Source organism: Antedon bifida, chromosome 4 (genome assembly GCF_963402885.1).
Source record: "Antedon bifida chromosome 4, ecAntBifi1.1, whole genome shotgun sequence".
In the NCBI taxonomy this organism is placed as follows: domain Eukaryota; kingdom Metazoa; phylum Echinodermata; class Crinoidea; order Comatulida; family Antedonidae; genus Antedon; species Antedon bifida.
The window spans coordinates 5,686,245-5,704,915 of record NC_136229.1 but is presented as its reverse complement, the minus strand read 5'-3'; the positions used below and the strand labels follow the sequence as shown (position 1 = coordinate 5,704,915).

Sequence of the window (18,671 nt, the reverse complement as noted above, 5' to 3'; positions counted from 1 at the left end):
CATTTTACAGCAAATGTCACCTAGGAGTAAAATAATGAATATATCAAATAACGTTGAATAAACTTTTCAGATTGAATTTGCCAATACGGCCTCTAGGCTCATAAAATGAGGATGGAAATTCTAGAGTGTTTATTCTAATCGCCAGATGAACCGTTCTATCCAGGCAAACATAACGACTCACTTTAAACATGAATTCCTAGAATGTTTTTTTTATCCTCAGTAGAGGAATGTAAATGGGCTGTGATTTGTAGTGTCAACTAACTCCGCAGTGGGCAGTCTTCCAGTGGGCCTATGGTCGTTGACATAATGTTTCCCCAGTATCCTTTATAATTATATACAAGATGAGTTGGTGTTGTTTTTTGACACAGGTGCCGTAAAGGGACATTTAGCTACCAATTATGGCTCACAGTAGTTTGGCTTACGTATTTGAATAGGAATAGCGAGGAACGTGTAGTAAGCCTATTAGCATATTCAATTCAATCTTTTATTTTGGAATTTCATATAAATTAACAAACAAAACAATCTGATGTACACTTAACACACATGACATGCTGATGATTATACTATGATGATGATGATGATGATGATGATGGTGATATTCGGGGTTATGTAGAGTATATAGCTCATTCAGTGTAATGTTTTATGAGGCAATCGTAATACCTAGATAGAAAACAAATGGTTTGTAAGCACCTCAATTCATTAAACTTCAAACCTGCGATTAAATGTTGATTGACGCTTCGCAAAGTTGCATCTCTGAACTGTGCCGTCTTAGCATCATCACAAGCAATGTCAGTACAAAACTACTCTAGGCTGACATCGTAAAATGAACGAATAAGCCGTTTATACGCGTGTCTAAAATTAGCCACTGTCACTTTCGATTTTCCGTAAAGGCGTCACAGTACGAGTACATAGACAAAAATAAGAATGGTCCCTGAAACATAGGCCTATTAAAGATGTATTTTTTTACATTTTTTGTCACATAATAGTTATTCACTTTGACCAAAAATTGTATCGAAAAAAAATTATTTCCCTGAAAAACTACAACTTAAAACAATAAAATTGGTTGCCAGCCAATATGGTTTTTGGTTGAATCTAACCGTATTTTGTCATTTTAGTGAAAGTAAAAACATTATTTTTTGTTTTTTTTCTACGGAAGTAATTAACTTGATTAAAACTACAAAACAACCTATTCAAAATCTGAATTTATTAATTTTAATTTTTTATGTTTTAAAGATGTTTTACATAAAAAAGCACCAATGCATTTTACAAACAAATATTGATATTATTAGCCATTATGGCTAGTGATACTGTTTATGATAATAAGTATTGCTGTATATGCTTATGTAACGTATGTGTCAGCAGTTATGTGACGCCGATGTTTCATTTCGGGCTATGACTTGTTTTGCCCGTTTGGCCTTTCATACCGTTTATACGTTAGATCAATATACGAATTAATTTTGATCATCAAACGTGTCCCAATATAATCCGACCGTACTGCATCAAATAACACAAATATTAATAGAGATAAACAATAATTAGGTACACGTGGTAAATCTATATATTTTAGTGGGTTCAGTATTTTCTAGTTCAAAGAGATCTAAGGTTTTTGTGAAATCATCCAGACGTACTTTTTATTCTTGACGGCTTAGTTGTCGTATCGTACTTTTCCTGTCGTTAATTTGTATCTAATATAATGTATAAACTCACGGCAGTAGGCCTACACGGTGACAATGCCATATCGACGGTAACGTTTAGTATGCAATATCGTTTGACGGTGACGTTAAATAACGGTAATGCAATTTAGGGTGTTCTGGTATATACTTCATTACATCAATATGTTACATATTACTAATATAATTACAATTAATAATCATTTTAACATAACCCCGTGTCTGGGCTAACGCATGTGACGGCTTGACCCGTCGGCGTATTTTTTTTTTAAGGAGGAACGTGGGCAGAAATCATGAATAATTCATTACCTTAATTATTTTCTATTATGAAGAATTGCAAGATTGCTGATCTACTTCCTAAATATACTAAACCTAACCCTCTAAATAATCTCTCTCAACTATTAAAAGAAAAGGGCTCCAGTATAATAGGTTAACGCCTTTACCACTAGACCAAACATTTCGGTTGGCAAACGCTGTTTACAAAAATGATTTAATCTCTCTGCATACTCTATCTGCTGTAAGTAGACAATACGCGCATGCGCGAGAGTAGTTGGTGGGTGGGGTGGCGGTGTTTTAAGCCACGCCCATTTATGTAAATTTCCCACGTTCGTCATGGAAAAAAAATTACGCGACCCGTCGCTGGTGGTACGCCAATTCACTTGCGTTACCGCAAAACGTAACAGTGTGGAACGATTTGAACGTTGAGTCCCGAGTGTCCTTACTGTAGGATAATGAAATCCACTTAATCAGGGAAGATTACTCTTTCCTGGTTTAATAACCTAAAGATCTAAAAATACAGGATATAATACCTTTTCTTGTTTTTAGTGATGCGGGTTCATTGACGCTGGTATAAACTGTTTTTCAGTATTACTATTGTATTATTTCTTTGAAATATGTTCGTGTACTAGTTTCGCAACTACTAATTGTCTCGACCAGTGTTGATGCAAATATATTCTGATTGATGTGTGATGGAAAAAAAGGTTCATAGCATTAATCAACGTTCATTGACATTGGTAATAAAGATGGAGAATAAGATGTCTACTTTGTCTCTAGAAACATGTCTAGACCTATCTGTTAAGCATGCTCGAGTTCGGGGCTACCGTCCGGAGTTGATGTCTTAAACATTGTGCGTTCATGAATAAACGTGTTTATAGCGTTTACAGTACGTAGAATATTGTGCGTTTATGATTAAACGTTTTTACAGCGTTTACAGTACGTCGATTATTGTGCGTTCATGATTAAACGTGTTTATACCGTTTACAGTACGTAGATTATTGTGCGTTCATGATTAACCGTGTTTACAGCGTTTACAGTACGTCGATTATTGTGCGTTCATGATTAAACGTGTTTATAGCGTTTACAGTACGTCGATTATTGTGCGTTCATGATTAAACGTGTTTATAGCGTTTACAGTACGTCGATTTAGACACAATACAGTTTTAACCCAGTTGATATATTATTATACAGTATTATAGAGATATATACCGGTTGATACATTCCACCTTTTAGAAACACACTGATAATAAAATATCGTTATTTTAGAGAGAACTTGATACAGCATTCCATTTCATTTCATTTCATTTATTTCGTCTCACATAATTATAACAAAAAATAACAAACAATAGAGATAGACAGGATTCCCAAAAGCGAACTAAATCAAACAATCAAATCCAGGAAGATTGCAGGCTCCTTTTCTATTTACTGTAAGTTTAGTTATTTTAAACTGTTATCATTATATTCAAATTGCTGCTTGTTATAATTTTGTCAGTTTAGTGCATTTTACTCTTAGAGAAAACTTCCTTTTTTGCTAAGCTGGAAAACAAGATTGTTTGTATTTTCTTAAATTATTTGCCTTGTGCCCTTGTGCCTTTTTTCATATTTCTATTCATATATATATTATTTTGTAACAGGGGGTTTCTACTTGTATAAGCTATGCTTCAGAGATTCCCCATTTCCATTCTTATTTGTTTCGTCTTTTTACTATGGTTATTTATGTATGCTTATGTTTGATGAATGGAAATGGAAGAAATAAATAAAGAAGGAAAGAAATGGTACAAATTATTTATATCCGGGCATCTTAGATGATATCCTATATATTGTTTTTATATGTCCGGACACCTTCCTTTGAATTTCCCTAATAATTTCCTGGACACGTAAGAACATTGACTTTGTTATATGGATTACGCAGTTTTATGATGTCATCATGTGCACTTCGCATTTTTTTATATTTTTGTTTCGCTGTTAAAAACATACCTTAGAGGATTGTGAAAATGTCATAGTTAACTATAACGGAAATAATGGGCACATAAATTTTAGCAAACAGAGGTTCAGTAGGCAATAGGTTTTAATTTGGCCTACTTTTACAAATCGCCCTAGGAGAGGTTATGTTATGCAACTCTAGGCTGTTAAAAAAAAGCGATCGCCGAATTTTGTGTACAGTAAGAGCCGGAAATATTCTCCGTAAAACGTAATAATGTTACTAATATTAAACAGAAAAAAAGACTTGAGTTGTGCCTGAAAACATTAATGCTGTATATACGGAGAAGTGACATCATGCGACTTTTATCACTTAACTGTGATTATATTTGTGTTACAAAAATATATCGATTCAAACCTGAAATTTATAAACACAATTATTGGAATATAAATTTGAAATGCCATAATTTATAGAAAAAGACTCCACCCTCTCTTGAAACGTTTTCTGTTTATTTCCATATTTTTCTGTTTTGGGCAGGATGGTTTGTTATTGTACTAAAGTCTACATTTTTTCCCTTTAAATCTGTTTTTATTTGGTTTATCCAGTTTGGTCTTCCTGGTGGTCTTTTTACTTTCTTTTTAGTTTCCTTCTGTGCATTTCGAAAAAACTTGTTAACATAAAAACACCAAAGTGCTTAGAATAGCTTCAAATCGCATTGTTTAATTGGCGTATCATCCGGTAGTCTAATTATGTGTAGGCCTATATACCATTTTAATCTTCTTTGTTTATTTCTTTTACTCCATGCCTCTTGTTCTTGTTTTGTTTTGTTTTTTTCTTGTTTTTTTAAAAAGACTAGCTCTATTTTATTATCAGTAATCGTCAATCGACCTTATCACATTATCTTTATCAACATCTATCTTCATTCTCATCACTATCATCATCTCCATCGCTGTCCTCCTCCTTAAAGTCGTTCATCCTCTCAGCTTAATTTCACATCGCCATTATTGTTCTATGATTAGGTACAGTATCTCAACATCTAACATCTTATTCAGTTCGCCTATTTTGTTAGTCGCGTGCAAACGCAAATCTACAGCTCACTATGTCGGTCGGTTAGTCGGTCGGTTGGTTGGTCGGTCGGTCGGTAAACACTAACTCAAATTTGAGCACTCGACTGCAGCCATGTATATGGCCTTGTTAAGTACAGTACATGTTTTCTTTTTATATATTTTATTTGTAATTTTTGTATGTATTTTTGTATGTGTACACCATTTGGAAAATGAATTTCCAACATATTTTATGATGGACCAATAAATATTATCTTATATCTTATCTTATATCTTATATATCTTCTTATGTTTTAATTTTAGGACGACTACGAAATATGGAAAAGACACTATACTACAAATCGAGGGCGATACAGGTAAATCTTTCACTTTTGTTTGATGATTGTTGTTTGTTTGTAAAAAGTTATTTTTAAACTCTTGCTGAACTCCTTCACGCTGACTTGTATTTGGGTGTCAGCGAAATGTTATTAAGAATGTCTAGCAAACAATTTTCGTTTCACCTGTGAAATTGCATTCAATTTCAAAACAGATAATCCAATTTCAAAATGATTTCTGACAGAACGTTACAAATTGATTTAATTTAGATGATTTGATAACGTTGGCAACAAGTATATCGATTCAATCTAACACTGTGTCATATAATCTAAACTGTATGCGGGGAATCAATGACGTCACTTTCTAGATCGTGTATCTAAAAAAAATGATACACTAATTTACACCATAAACATTTAATATTTCATAAACAAAACTATTTTATACATTTTAAACTTGACGTAACAGATATCACCGCTTGGTTGTTCAAGCTTATTTAACTTGTTCAAAGGTAAATGAATCCGTAGAGAGCGCTGTTTTTGGGGCGCTATACTTTTATCGCCTACTTGACTGCATACATTTTGCTTCTCTCCAAAGCGCTCGAAACACAAACAAACAATATCTTCGAGAAGGATAAGGACATACCATCTACCATCGGATATCCGCACATGCTTGAATTGAAGCCTCATAAGGTAAAAACATCTTTTAATATTATTTGTAATTATATAGAAGACAAAAGCGTCGATAACAATATCTAACAAGTAAAATATAGTTAGGCCTATTTAGTGTAGTCGTTACCACAACTGCTGACATGTAAGCAGATCTTCTTTAGGAGAGCAATCTTAATCTAATTTTTCTTTTTTATTTTACTCATTATTTCTTTCTAGAGTAAATGTTAAGAATGTTGTAGATTAAAACCATTTTTTTTCTGGAAAAAGGAAGTCAAATACGTCAAACAGATTCCTAAATATATCGGCTAGCATCATCATTCATTATATGACCATTTAAACCCATGCCATGGGCCCGCGTGGGACGTATTGATATAAATCTCTATTATGTTGACAAAACATTCATTTATAACCAACTAATTATTGAAATAATATTAGTTTACAATGTCCAATATTAAATCTCATAGATATCAAATTGTTCAATATTTTGCTGCTTCAAGTTCAAAAGACTTTATGTATGGTGTTTGTCTATACAGTTTTAATTAAACTTAAAGAAAGATTTGTTAATCAATGGACGTTCATATAACGTTCCCCTAAAATTATCTCAACCGAGGTGTGAGGTCAGTCGGGTTGAGTAGGCCTAGCTACCCAGACATAACATTCCAATTCAAGCAATTCATTTCCGTAGAACCGCGTGAGACCATTAATAATTGTATCTTAATTGACACCGATAAATTGCCCGTTGCATTTGCTTCCTGAATGCCATTAGTTTGGTATTTAAGCACAATGCTCTTGCCAACCTAGCCTAGCACATACTTTCATGGGCCGGCAAAACTTTTCGTCAATTAGGCCTATTGTTATTGTTATTTAATAACATTGCGCGCCGTCCATACGCTGATAAAACCATGTGACTAATGTGCGTGCAGTGTACTTATCAGGCTAGTGGAAATGAGATCTTGACCGGGCGAAAACATTTCATTAGTTAAAATTAGTAAATTGGTCTGGTGCAACAGGAATTTCGGCCACCAAATGTGAAGATTGATAGACTTACGGTTTATATGGTATTTTGAGGTTAGGGTTAATAATCGTGGCTTCTCGAGTCGACTGTATGTCTGCGTTGGGTCACTGACCAGTTCGGTGGATGTTGAATTCATTATGCGTCTCTGTGAAGATCGTTGATTTTCAATATGTAATATGTTCTGTAATTATTTGGTTTTAAGTGGTTATTACTAAAAGAAAAGGTCTTCACTCTGAAATTGACCCTCTTATTTTATCTAAAAAAACACTAAATCTTTTTTTGCACAAGCGCCACGCCACTAGTTTGGAACCAGCTTCCACTCCATATCCGTCAATCAAATCTTGTTGGTCTTTTATCGCCGTGAGGCATCAGTAAATAGCGCTTTAAAACAGTTTATCAATATTATTATTATTACTTTACTTATCTGTTATTGAATTATAAGTTATGCCTTAAATTATATAATTGGTATATTAAACAGAAAATAAACCAAAATCAAATTGACAAAATAGTGGGTAGTGTGAATACCCATGACTCTCGACATGACAACAATAATGAACAGTTTTGCAAAGACCTTTACAGATTATATGTAACTTCTGTACCGTATCGCATAGGTTTCAGTAAAACAGTTATACTGTATGATATATTTAAGCCTGCAAGCCACAACGTGTTCAATCTGTTACTTTAATTGCTGTTGTTGTCAGTGAACTTGTTTTATAACTTCCGTTTTCATTGCTTGAAGTTTATCTGGATTTAGTTTTTGTCTATTTTTATCCCCCATAGTCATCTTAGTTTATTTGAAGGGATTGAGGATAAATTGCACTTAACAACTCACTTAAGTATTATTAAAGCTCCTTCACATTTCTACAGACATATCAGTTAACTTATATTGAATATTCTACACACTATTAATGCCCGTAGCTAGCAGTGGATACTAACGGGTCTTCAATTGATAATTACCATTGATAATTACAGTAGAACCCCTATTAAGGAGACACCTTCGGGATGTCCCTTTAATAGAGGTGTCCGCGATTATTAGGAGCTGGCCGTAGTGTATATTTCCCATTGTCCACAAGAAAGTGTCCCCTTAGTGGCTGTAAGTAAGCCGAAGTAACTCCACATTCACAGCCAAACTTGCATATAACATAGTTGATAATTACCGGTTCTGGGCCTAGACACAAGTGTACCACAAAAATAGCCCTGGCAAAACAATTAGTTTACCCTACTGATGCCAAAGAGTAACGTGTTGATTACATAATTTGAGGTAATACAATGGGCCTATACATATGGAGCGTCGTAGTGGACAAACTGATGTATTGAACATCAATTATAGAGAGTGTTCACTTGGGATTTTTTTTAAATAACATTATCGACAATAGTATTTTTATTGTAGGCCTATAGTGATATAAATGCCGATACGTCTGAACTTGATAATGCTCTGTGGAGTTCGAGGATTTCATTAGAAGACTAATAGTTTGAATAGGCAATTTAAATATTATAAATACTGTATAACAGAAAACACAATTCCAAATAATGCCAATGTACGAACTATTTTTTCTATAAGTTATGCTATGTGAATGATGACATGGTATATATATATATGCTGTATTGTTTTGCATTTTTAGATTCTGTAATAAGAAGAGATTAATCCATAAATCACGATATATGGAAGTATTGTACGTTACACGTGCATTTACATATTTACCAAAGATTATTATTTCTACTATTTTAATAATGTTTTAACAATGGCTTTCAATGCGTGATACTTTAACACAGTATCATGTTAATCGTATTAAATAAATGACTTTTGGGTTGCCAGATCTTTGTTGCCAGGCAACGTGAACCCAGCTACTGCTATTTGACCGACGATGCTATTGTCACGTAGCTATTTGTCCCCAGGGACACTTTTGAACTTTTTTTAATGCACTTTTTATTATTTTGTATATAGTACTGTATACATGTAAACACAGTTTCTAGTACATATAAAGACTCTGTATATCTTGGTGTTGTAGGATCATTAACAATTTTAATTAGGGCCTATGCCTTTACGACGAGAATAACGATGCGTGCCAGTCTTTCTAACTTTAATTAAAGAAGATGATACATCGAATAGAAATCTAGAATACACTGTGTATAGACGATATATGAAAGAATCCCAAACTTACTCCTATTTACCATAAACCTCCTTACAAAACCGCAGCATTAGGCCTACTTTCGTCCGAGAGTCTATTAATAATGTTCACGTTCTTTCAATAACGTTTCGATTATGTTATGACAATATTGTTTGATACCTTATCGTCCTAATCAATATTCGTGTTGATGTTTTATTGGTAGGTAAGCTTTGTGCGCCCAATGCTCTCAATGTGCGGAGTTGAGATGAAAAAAAAAACACCCTCCCCATTTCTATATTGTGTTATATTATATATTCTGTACAAATTACCCAATTATCTATTAAATATTTGATATCACCAGCTATTATAAATATTGGATCTGGTAGGTAAACGGTTTTCACAGCAAGATACAAACCGTAGGATATTCCAAACCCTAATATAATATAACTTCTGATATTGAATACGAATGGCATCGGGTGGTATGACCTTTCAGATGGACAGTTGTTGTTTTATTTTACATTTCCTTATGGACTTACTGGAATGTCATAGTTTCCTTTTATATAGCATGTAGCCTAGTAATAACAAAACTGGCCGAGTTTCCGCAGCCATAAAAAAATTATCGGTTAATGTTTTAACCAATCAGATAATTACTACAAAAAAATAAAGTGCGCATGATCAGAAATTACCGAACAATCAAGTGCCCAATCACAACGCAACGTTTTTCCTTCAGGTCAAAGGTTAAACATTATCGCATTTATCCGATAATTATCTCTATCCGATAATTATCTGATTTGAATGAGATAATTATCGGTTAATTTTTCTCAAGCGGAATCGGTTAAACCCCGTTTCCACTAGCAGTTTATCGGTTAATTTTTATCGCTTAATCATTCATCGGTTAATTTTTGGCTGCGGAAACACGGCCTCAAAGATTCCTTTTATAGCATACTGTAGTAGCCTAGTAATAACAAAACAGTTTATACGCCACGACATTAGTGAGAATTGATAATGTAAATATACAGTGCGTGCAGTGATTACTTTCACTTTTGTATTAACGATTTTTATACGTCACTTTCCATGCAATGCTTTACTACTATGGAAGGCGAATACCGTCAAAATACAATTAAACAAATTATTATACATCACTTTACATGCAATGTTTTACTACTATGGAAGGCGAACACCGTCAAAATACAATTAAACAAATTATTGTACATCACTTTTCATGCAATGCTTTACTACTATGGAAGGCGAACACCGTCAAAATACAATTAAACAAATTATTATACGTCACTTTCCATGCAATGCTTTACTACTATGGAGGGCGAACACCGTCAAAATACAATTACAAACACAACGTACGTTAGGCCTACTATTACAAACATATGTAACCAAAACATAAATGTGTATAATTTCTAATAATTCGAAAGCGGCAGCGAAATTAGTAAAGGAAAATTACTCCAAAACCATCCAAAACACTAGCATTTATAAGTAGGCCTATAGTCTCTTTTTGTACGATCGCTCATGTTAATTTAATTATTAAAAAAACAAAACGCTTTAAAAATAACGGTAGAAAATGTTTAAATGTAATTGCCATGTCTTTCAGAACTTATACGTATGAATAGCAAACCGATTTCCAGTCCCGTGTAGTTTTATAAGAAAACACAGTAATAAATGTCATGACATATATTTTATATAGACATCTTCTTGCTACCCAACATGGGCCTCTAATAGCTCTATCTCCTGAAAACTGTTGTTGATACTGGCTTCGAGCCTGAATACACATAACTGATTTGACAAATCTATAATCTTAGTCCGAGTTATTTATGGTGGTTTTCCATGATTTTATGAATACTGCTGTAAAAACGGGGATTATTTATTGAAAAAATTTGTACCAAAGTTACCACAGCTGTCTATCAAAAATGTGTGAGCATAGGGAATGGGGATGTTCAGTCATTTCTAGTTTCCTTGCAGTCGCTTTAGAATGATTTCTAGTTTCCTTGTCCAGACTCTATTCTCAGTATACAATACTCAAAGTAAAGTAATAAGTTGTGTTTCGGCTTCTAAAGTACAGTGAGCAACATGATATAGACAAATTAAGTTTTGCTAGTCTAAATCTAATCAGTGCAATTTTTACTAATTTGTATCCCGTTAATACTAATTATAAGACGCTCGGCAATATGCATTGTGCATGACAGAGTGTATTGTAACATTGCATATCGTAATCTATACCTATATTCAGTTGAATGCTCGTCGTCGAGGGTTTACCCCAAACATGCAAATTGTCAATTTCGTAGAATGACATATAATGCCTATATAAAGAGAGAAAAGACATTATTTCGTTTTTGTTGTATTTGTAAGGTCTATCTTTCAATGTATTATGAAAACTATTATTATTATTTTACTATGATGCACTACACACACATTTGATTTCCCCAGATTGCCCCAAATGTTTTAAAACGCACTGTTATATTATTTCCACCGTTCTCATTTGGGTTGACCGTACTACTTTAGTACGCAGTTCCGTGATTGCAGTACGATTACAATACAATAACTCAACTCAATTCAATTGCCTTTCCTCACCTCATCCTGTTAGCAAGAGATATAAAATCAGTGGCGTACCATAGAGACCTGATTCCCCTGGTTTGGGAACCCTAAGAGGCCCTCCAACGCTGGAGGCCTCGGGCGTTGTTAGCCCTTTTTTTCGTAATGCCTTTTTTCCCGTGGGCACTGCTCAGGAGATAAGCTCCGGGGCCCCTGGGTTTAGCCAGTGAGCGCTCATAGCCGTTACGCCAGGACTGCATAAAATGTGACGATAATGTTCCACAGTAATAACTGACATAAGGTAATACACTAAGCATGTTTTTCAAAATGTGTTATGGACATACTCTGATCGGGCAATGAATAGTCATACTTAACTACACGGCAATAAAGTAGACCACAAAAGCATGTCCTAAGACCACGTAATATCTATACATACGCATTGTATTTAACCGGATAAAAAATAGTCTGTCATCTCAATAGTTATTTCTAACTGAGCTAAGTGTATGATATTTTCTTACATTAAAAGGATTTGGCATTTTAAAAGTGAAGATAGTGCACTGTTGATTGATATTCGCTTTAAACCACAATTCAGCATTCATTATGTCGCTAGAGGCATTATAGTTTAAATAGCTATTTCTGAAAAAAATACTGAGTATACGATGTTTATATAGCTTGCAATTCACGTTGGGAAGATACCCAAGTAAAGTTATCCAGCCGGATCCTATGTGAAAATATTCAGACATGTTTTAAAGCAAAACAAAGATTTTTAATGGGGGTCTTAAGATTACGAACTCAGTCGTGTTGAGGCATAAATTAAGGTGTTCCAGTGCTAATGTCGATCGCTGGTGGTAGGTGAGCATTGCTGCTATTTAAACGATTAGGGTTCCGTATCATGTTAAAATAAATAAATAAAATCATTACGAATAAAAGCATAAATAGCCTGGCAGTAATAGCTATTCTATACTTTGTATTTACAGCTTTCTGTGCACCTCATTTTCACTCAGAATCTATTGCATTTGTACCTCATCTGCCCTCGGGTTATACCGCATTTGTACCTTATCTCCCCTTGGGATCTAGAATGTATACCTTTTCTCCCATCGGGATAACCGTATTTGTAACTTATCTCCCCTCCGGATCTACCGCATTTGTACCTCATCTACCCTCGGGATCTACCGCTTTTGTACCTCATCTCCCCTGGTGATAACGCATTTGTAACTCATCTCCCCTCCGGATCTACCGCATTTGTATCTGGTCTCCCCTCGGGATCTACCGAATTTGTACCTCATCTCCCCTCTGGATATATCGTATTTGTACCTCATCTCCCCTCGGGATCTACCGCTTTTGTACTTTATCTCCCCTCGGGACCTACCGCATCTTGTACCTCATCTCCCCTCGGGATCTACCGCTTTTGTACTTTATCTCCCCTCGGGATCTACCGCATTTTGCACCTCATCTCCCCTCGGGATCTACCGCATTTGTACCTCATCTACCCTCGGGATCTACCGCATTTGTACCTCATCTCCCCTCGTGATAACGCATTTGTAACTTATCTCCCCTCCGGATCTACCGCATTGTACCACACATACCCTCTGGATCTTCCTCTTTTGTACCTCTTCTCGCCTCTGGATCTACAGCATTTGTATCCTTCTCAGTTTAAACACAAGTACATTCAATCTTAAAAATTGTCTCTGAATTTTGTTTTCATTTTATTTTTCAATATCACAAGAACTTTAATATCACATAATAGTTATTCACTTTGACCATGGAAAACAAAACTATATAATCCAAAGGAAAAAAAAGTATTCAAATGAAATCATTATTTTGTGTTTTTTACGGTAGTGAATAACTTTAATAAAACGGCATAAAATGGCATATTATTGATCCTAATTTGTCATGTTTTTGAGGGACAATACATCTTTAAATTAGATTAAAAAAGAACAGACCAAGGGAAGTCCTTGTTCTTTATGAATCTTAATTGTACCTTAAAGCTACTATATCACAACCAGATTAATTTGGAGGATAAATCCTTACTATACTACTTACTATATAATATACAAGGTAAGAATTTATCTAAAGTTCTGTGTACTATCAAACTTTGACCAAAAATGTGCTAAAAAAATGGTAGTGATGTGCTTTAAATTTAGAAACATCACTACCATATCACTATCATGTTTAATATGATAGTGATATGACATTATCGTGTCCATATATAGTCACACATTTTGTCACATAAAGGTTGAGCTTAAGAATTGTTTGTACTCATTTAGCAGACCGAAATAACATCTGAAACATTTAAGTCAGTAAATTATAATATAATTATTATGTATTATGTACTCCTATTATAAGTAAGGGAATTCATCCGGCACACAAGAATGTGTCCCTTGATTGCGGTGTCCCCTTAATAGGGTCGTCCTAAAAAGGAGAGGGCTTTGACTGGTTGCTCTTGTGCTGCTTCTAAATTTAAAATAGTGAATTAAAGAACTGGAACGATCTTTTTCTTTACAAAGAATTGCGTAAAATTAATCAAATAAGAACGCCCACATCAAGCAAAAAAGTATCAACAACAGCAAATAATGGGTTCTATTCTAAAATTACTTTATCCTGACCCAGTAGGTTGGTGATAACAGCTACTCTACTTCTACGTGTTTTTGTTACTTATTTTGCTATTATTTTAATCAAATGTGTTGAATGAAATTTATGGAACAGAGTACAAAGCATTTATTTAGATTAATAATATGCCTGCACATATGGCTGTAAATCGTCTTTTCCAATCTGCACTAAGGTATGAAGTCTGTCTGATTATGGTACGTACGACAGTAATTAAACTACGCAGATGTAAACAAACAAACAAACAAATATATTAATCTGCGCATGTGTATTAGTTTCTAAGTGAGCACAAACACAAACGAGTACGCGATCTTGTAAAATGTATTATATAGCTCAGTTTTCCAATTTCAAAGTGCATATAGTTTTAAAACAATCAAACACACACATATATCTATAGTTAATTACATGAAAAACAAATTCGAATGGGTGATGATGTTATGCAGGGTAATAAATGAACATTACGTATTATTATTCCCTCCAGCATATAAACATCAATGTTAGCATGGTATTCTGTATGCAAATGGTGAATAACAACAACATGAATACGCTTTATTGCAAACATCTATATGTCCATTTATATTATTGCAAACATGAACAAAAGTAATTGTAATCGTATACTTTACTACTATAGAAGATGAAATACAGTAGTTTATTGTAATCGTATACTATAGCAGTAGAAAACATCAGTGATTATCTTCTCCAGAATAAAAAAAAAGTCAAGAGAGCTTAATAGAAACAGAATCCGTAGATTCCTCAAAGTAAGGACAGCGAAATGACCTATATAGTTTCATATTATCTATTTTGAAATTATTACCATCTAGCATATAAAGTATGCCATCGCTATTCTAGTTAGAATTATATAGCGCAACATTTCTATTACCAATTCAATTACATTACAAGACGCAACATTTCGATGAAATGAATTTTATGACGCGATATGTGAATTTCATTCAAACATTTCATTCAAAACATTTCAATTCAAAACATTTCATTCAATACATTTTTTTTTCAAAACATTTCATTCAATTAATATCGATGCATTTCATTCACATATCGCGTCATGAATTCATATAATTGAAATATTGCGTAAACGTCGTACCATAAAAGATTGTTTTTTCAATAGGGGCGAATGATCGTTTTAAAAATAATTTTAAGGATACTAATATTCCTTTTACTTTATGATGTTGTTTTCGCGCCGCGCCTTTAGGAAGTTATAGTAAAGAGGACGGAAGCATTGGGAAACTGTATCACGCTGAGGGTTATCGTATACTTACTACGGCTAACACATTTGAAACTCGGACTGGGCATACGCAAACTCCAAAGCACGTCTGGGAGAATTGAGTCTATGCAGACAGTAGTAAGACCTGTTCAATGAACAATGTTTTCATTTTGGCTTTCAATTTATTTTTGTCAAAACAATCCTTCCTCTATGGTAAATATTTTTGGTGAATGATGTATAGATGATGAATTGCTTGATTAGTGAGTACGTTTGTGGGCGGCTGGGAAATTAGAATCACGGCCTTAGGGAGTAGCGCCTCTACCCCGGAATATGTACTACTGTATATTGTTTAGTTTACTACAAAAAGGCCTATTTCTTAAATTTTTAAATAGAATATCAATAAAAAAAAAGTATAATTTAATGAAAAAAGAACAATTTCACGTAACACTATTACGTCAAAAAGTTGATCGGCGTTTTTTGTAAGAAATATTTCTTGTTTCAATAATGATGGTTTTAAAAATAATTTCTATGTTGTATTTTTGTCAAAATACCGATGTTTCTTCCTATAGCTTATTTACGTGCGTAGGTTCAAGTGTCATGTCAAATTTAACGACTTGCTATTTGGTCTACAAGTTAAAAATACATCTAATTATTTATATTATGAAGTGATTTATTGGTGTTCGAAATGTCATTGCTGTGTCACTGGAGTTTAACGTGATGTGGTATGAAACGCCAAAGAGAACAAATTTCCCCAATCTTACAGTTATTCGAGGTTTGTGTACCACTCAAAGTTGGCCTAACTTTTTAAAAATTGTTTTAATTAATACAGTATTGTATTACGCCTCTATTTGTAAATTGCCATGGTTGGTAATTCCTAAGTGTATTAAAATGTTTTACCGAGATCGAGGCAGCAGACTATGGAGACAAACTTACACTGTTAACCAGAACACATTCGTTTTATTAGAAACTGAAACATAATAATATTTACCTACCAAGGGGCCTAACCTAGTATCTCGTGAACAATGACCAATACTCTTTCCAGTTGTTTTCTTTGACCTCTCAAAATTTAATAAGAAGGCACTTTGTATAAGCAGGGATTTTAAACTCCCTTGTATTACTGTAGCTGATGAAAACTAGCGCCCCCAATCGGTTTGTTACGATTTATACCCACTTGGTTGGTGTGTGTGTTCACTATTTCTGTTTATTATCTTAAAGATGTATTGTCCCCCAAAATCATGAAAAATAAAGATTTTTAAAATCGGACTTTGAATAGGCCATTTTGCAGTTTTAATGAAGTTGTTCACTTCCATAAGAAAAAAAACGGGGGAAAAAATTATTTCACCTATAAAAAGACAAAATAAACAGTTAAATTACCCAAAAACTCATTGTCTTCCAGACAATTTGACCATTTTTTGCTTTAAATTACATTTTTCTCAGGTAAATACATTTTTTTCAGACCCAATTTTTTGTGAGAGTGAATAACTATTATGTGACATTAAAATAACATATTCAACAAAAAAATTTAAAATAATATTTTTTTAGGGCGACAATATATCTTTAAAAATAAATTCGTAAATTTTGAAAATCTGTAGATCAAAATCAGTTAATATTAAAATAATTAAAATAGCAATTACATTATAATTATGGTGATTATTGCGTCCTGATTGACAAAGATGGATGATATCCTTTAATATTATTAATCTTTTCTAGCTTGATCGCTTATTTTGAAATGAAATCCCACTCATTAGCGTCTCCCAGAAGAGTACTTGATATGAAAGCTGATATAACAGTGCAATTGAGTGTCAGAGGACATGATCTGTTGTCATCCTGTATCCATGGTTACGTCATAATTAAAAGGATATTCTTACGACGCGTCTTTCACAAAATAATTTTTTTACTTGACGTACTTGTAAACCTTTAACACCTAATTATCTCCAAGTTTTATAATTTAAACAATGTACATGACATTTCTGGTACTCACTTACTTTATTTCAATGATATGGAATTAAGCTTATTTACTTAAACATTAAGCGTTTTGTTATCAAAGATGCAAAACGCGTTCCACAGTCACAGAACGATATCTACGTAACGTTCGTTGTTAAGCTCATTTTGTCGCTCTAGAATTTACGATAAAATAACATTCCATATTTTACGAGAGTAAATCTTATGTCAACTTTTGGTTTCTATTAACAAAACTGATGATTGATATGTAGTTACTGTATATGGACCTCATAGTGTGACCGGCAAATGTGTTGTACATGTAGTCATTTTTATACAGTACCCAGAACAATATTTTAATATATGTTAATACATTTTCCATAATGTTAGCCAGTTTATTAGAATGACCAGACCACGTCAGTAACGAATTCCATTCGATAATGACGGATTCTGCGTCATCTAAAAATAAGTAAACTCGTTAAACTATATTTATATTGTTACGGCACGTCACGTCACGCCACAACATAAATATATTTGCTTTTCATTTTAAACGCGTTGATTTCTGAACTTGCATTTTTTGAAACAAATCTGGAATAATATCATAATTCTAAATTTGAATTTATAACTATTATATTTAGGCTTGGATTATAAAAAACATTATATATTTTTTTTTATTGAGTATATTATTATATTATATTTATTCGACATTAAGAATACGATGATTTATGAAATAAGCAGTTTGATTTGATTATGTTATTGTATTTTATAGTAGTATTTTAAAAGAAATTATATACAAACAATAGTGCTATTATTTAAATAATTATATTAGATCATGTTCTATAAGAAATGTCTATATTAATATCAAAATGTGTTTGTGCTACTTTATAATTTGAATGTTGGTTTTTATTAATAGCGCCCTCTGTCTTAAAATCGAAAATCATTCTCAAATCGTTTTTATTACATTCTTATTCAAAAATAAGACAAGATAACTCCAATAAATATTGTATTTATGATTTGATGTAATAAGACCAATTAAAAGTATAATTAAACCAATAAATAAAAAAAGAGCTACTGTTAAAATATTATGTGGAATTTTTAAAAAAAAAATCAACCTGCCTGGTTGCTGGACGCAGTCAAAATTAATCAAAATGGTAGCTAAAATGTTCTACTGACCACCAGGCAACCACTGTGGGTGTATCGTTTAAAACACTCTAAAATCGTAACAAATCCACAGGGGATTTTATTTAGATGTGTTTAATAGGTTTATCCTCGAATAATTCCATTGCATCGTCGTTGTAATTCATTTGTCAAATTGATAGCAAACGAGTT

The 18,671-nt window shown here is 33.3% G+C and overlaps 2 protein-coding genes across 5 annotated transcripts in view; one reads left to right on the top strand and one right to left on the bottom strand.

Moving 5' to 3' along the window:
- Positions 1-18,671, top strand: part of LOC144841608 (PDF receptor-like) — a 98,253-nt gene that overhangs the window by 26,883 nt on the left and 52,699 nt on the right. For 3 of the 4 annotated variants that reach the window (XM_078698052.1, XM_078698048.1, XM_078698051.1), the window contains exons 2-3: positions 5,235-5,287; positions 5,841-5,935. The gene's annotated coding sequence lies outside the window, so the exon portion shown is untranslated. Of the gene's footprint in view, positions 1-5,234; positions 5,288-5,774; positions 5,936-18,671 lie in introns of those variants that run through there. The other variant, XM_078698049.1, reaches the window with a different exon arrangement.
- LOC144841592 (uncharacterized) overlaps positions 1-18,671 on the bottom strand; it is a 119,053-nt gene that overhangs the window by 48,609 nt on the left and 51,773 nt on the right. The window lies entirely within an intron of this gene.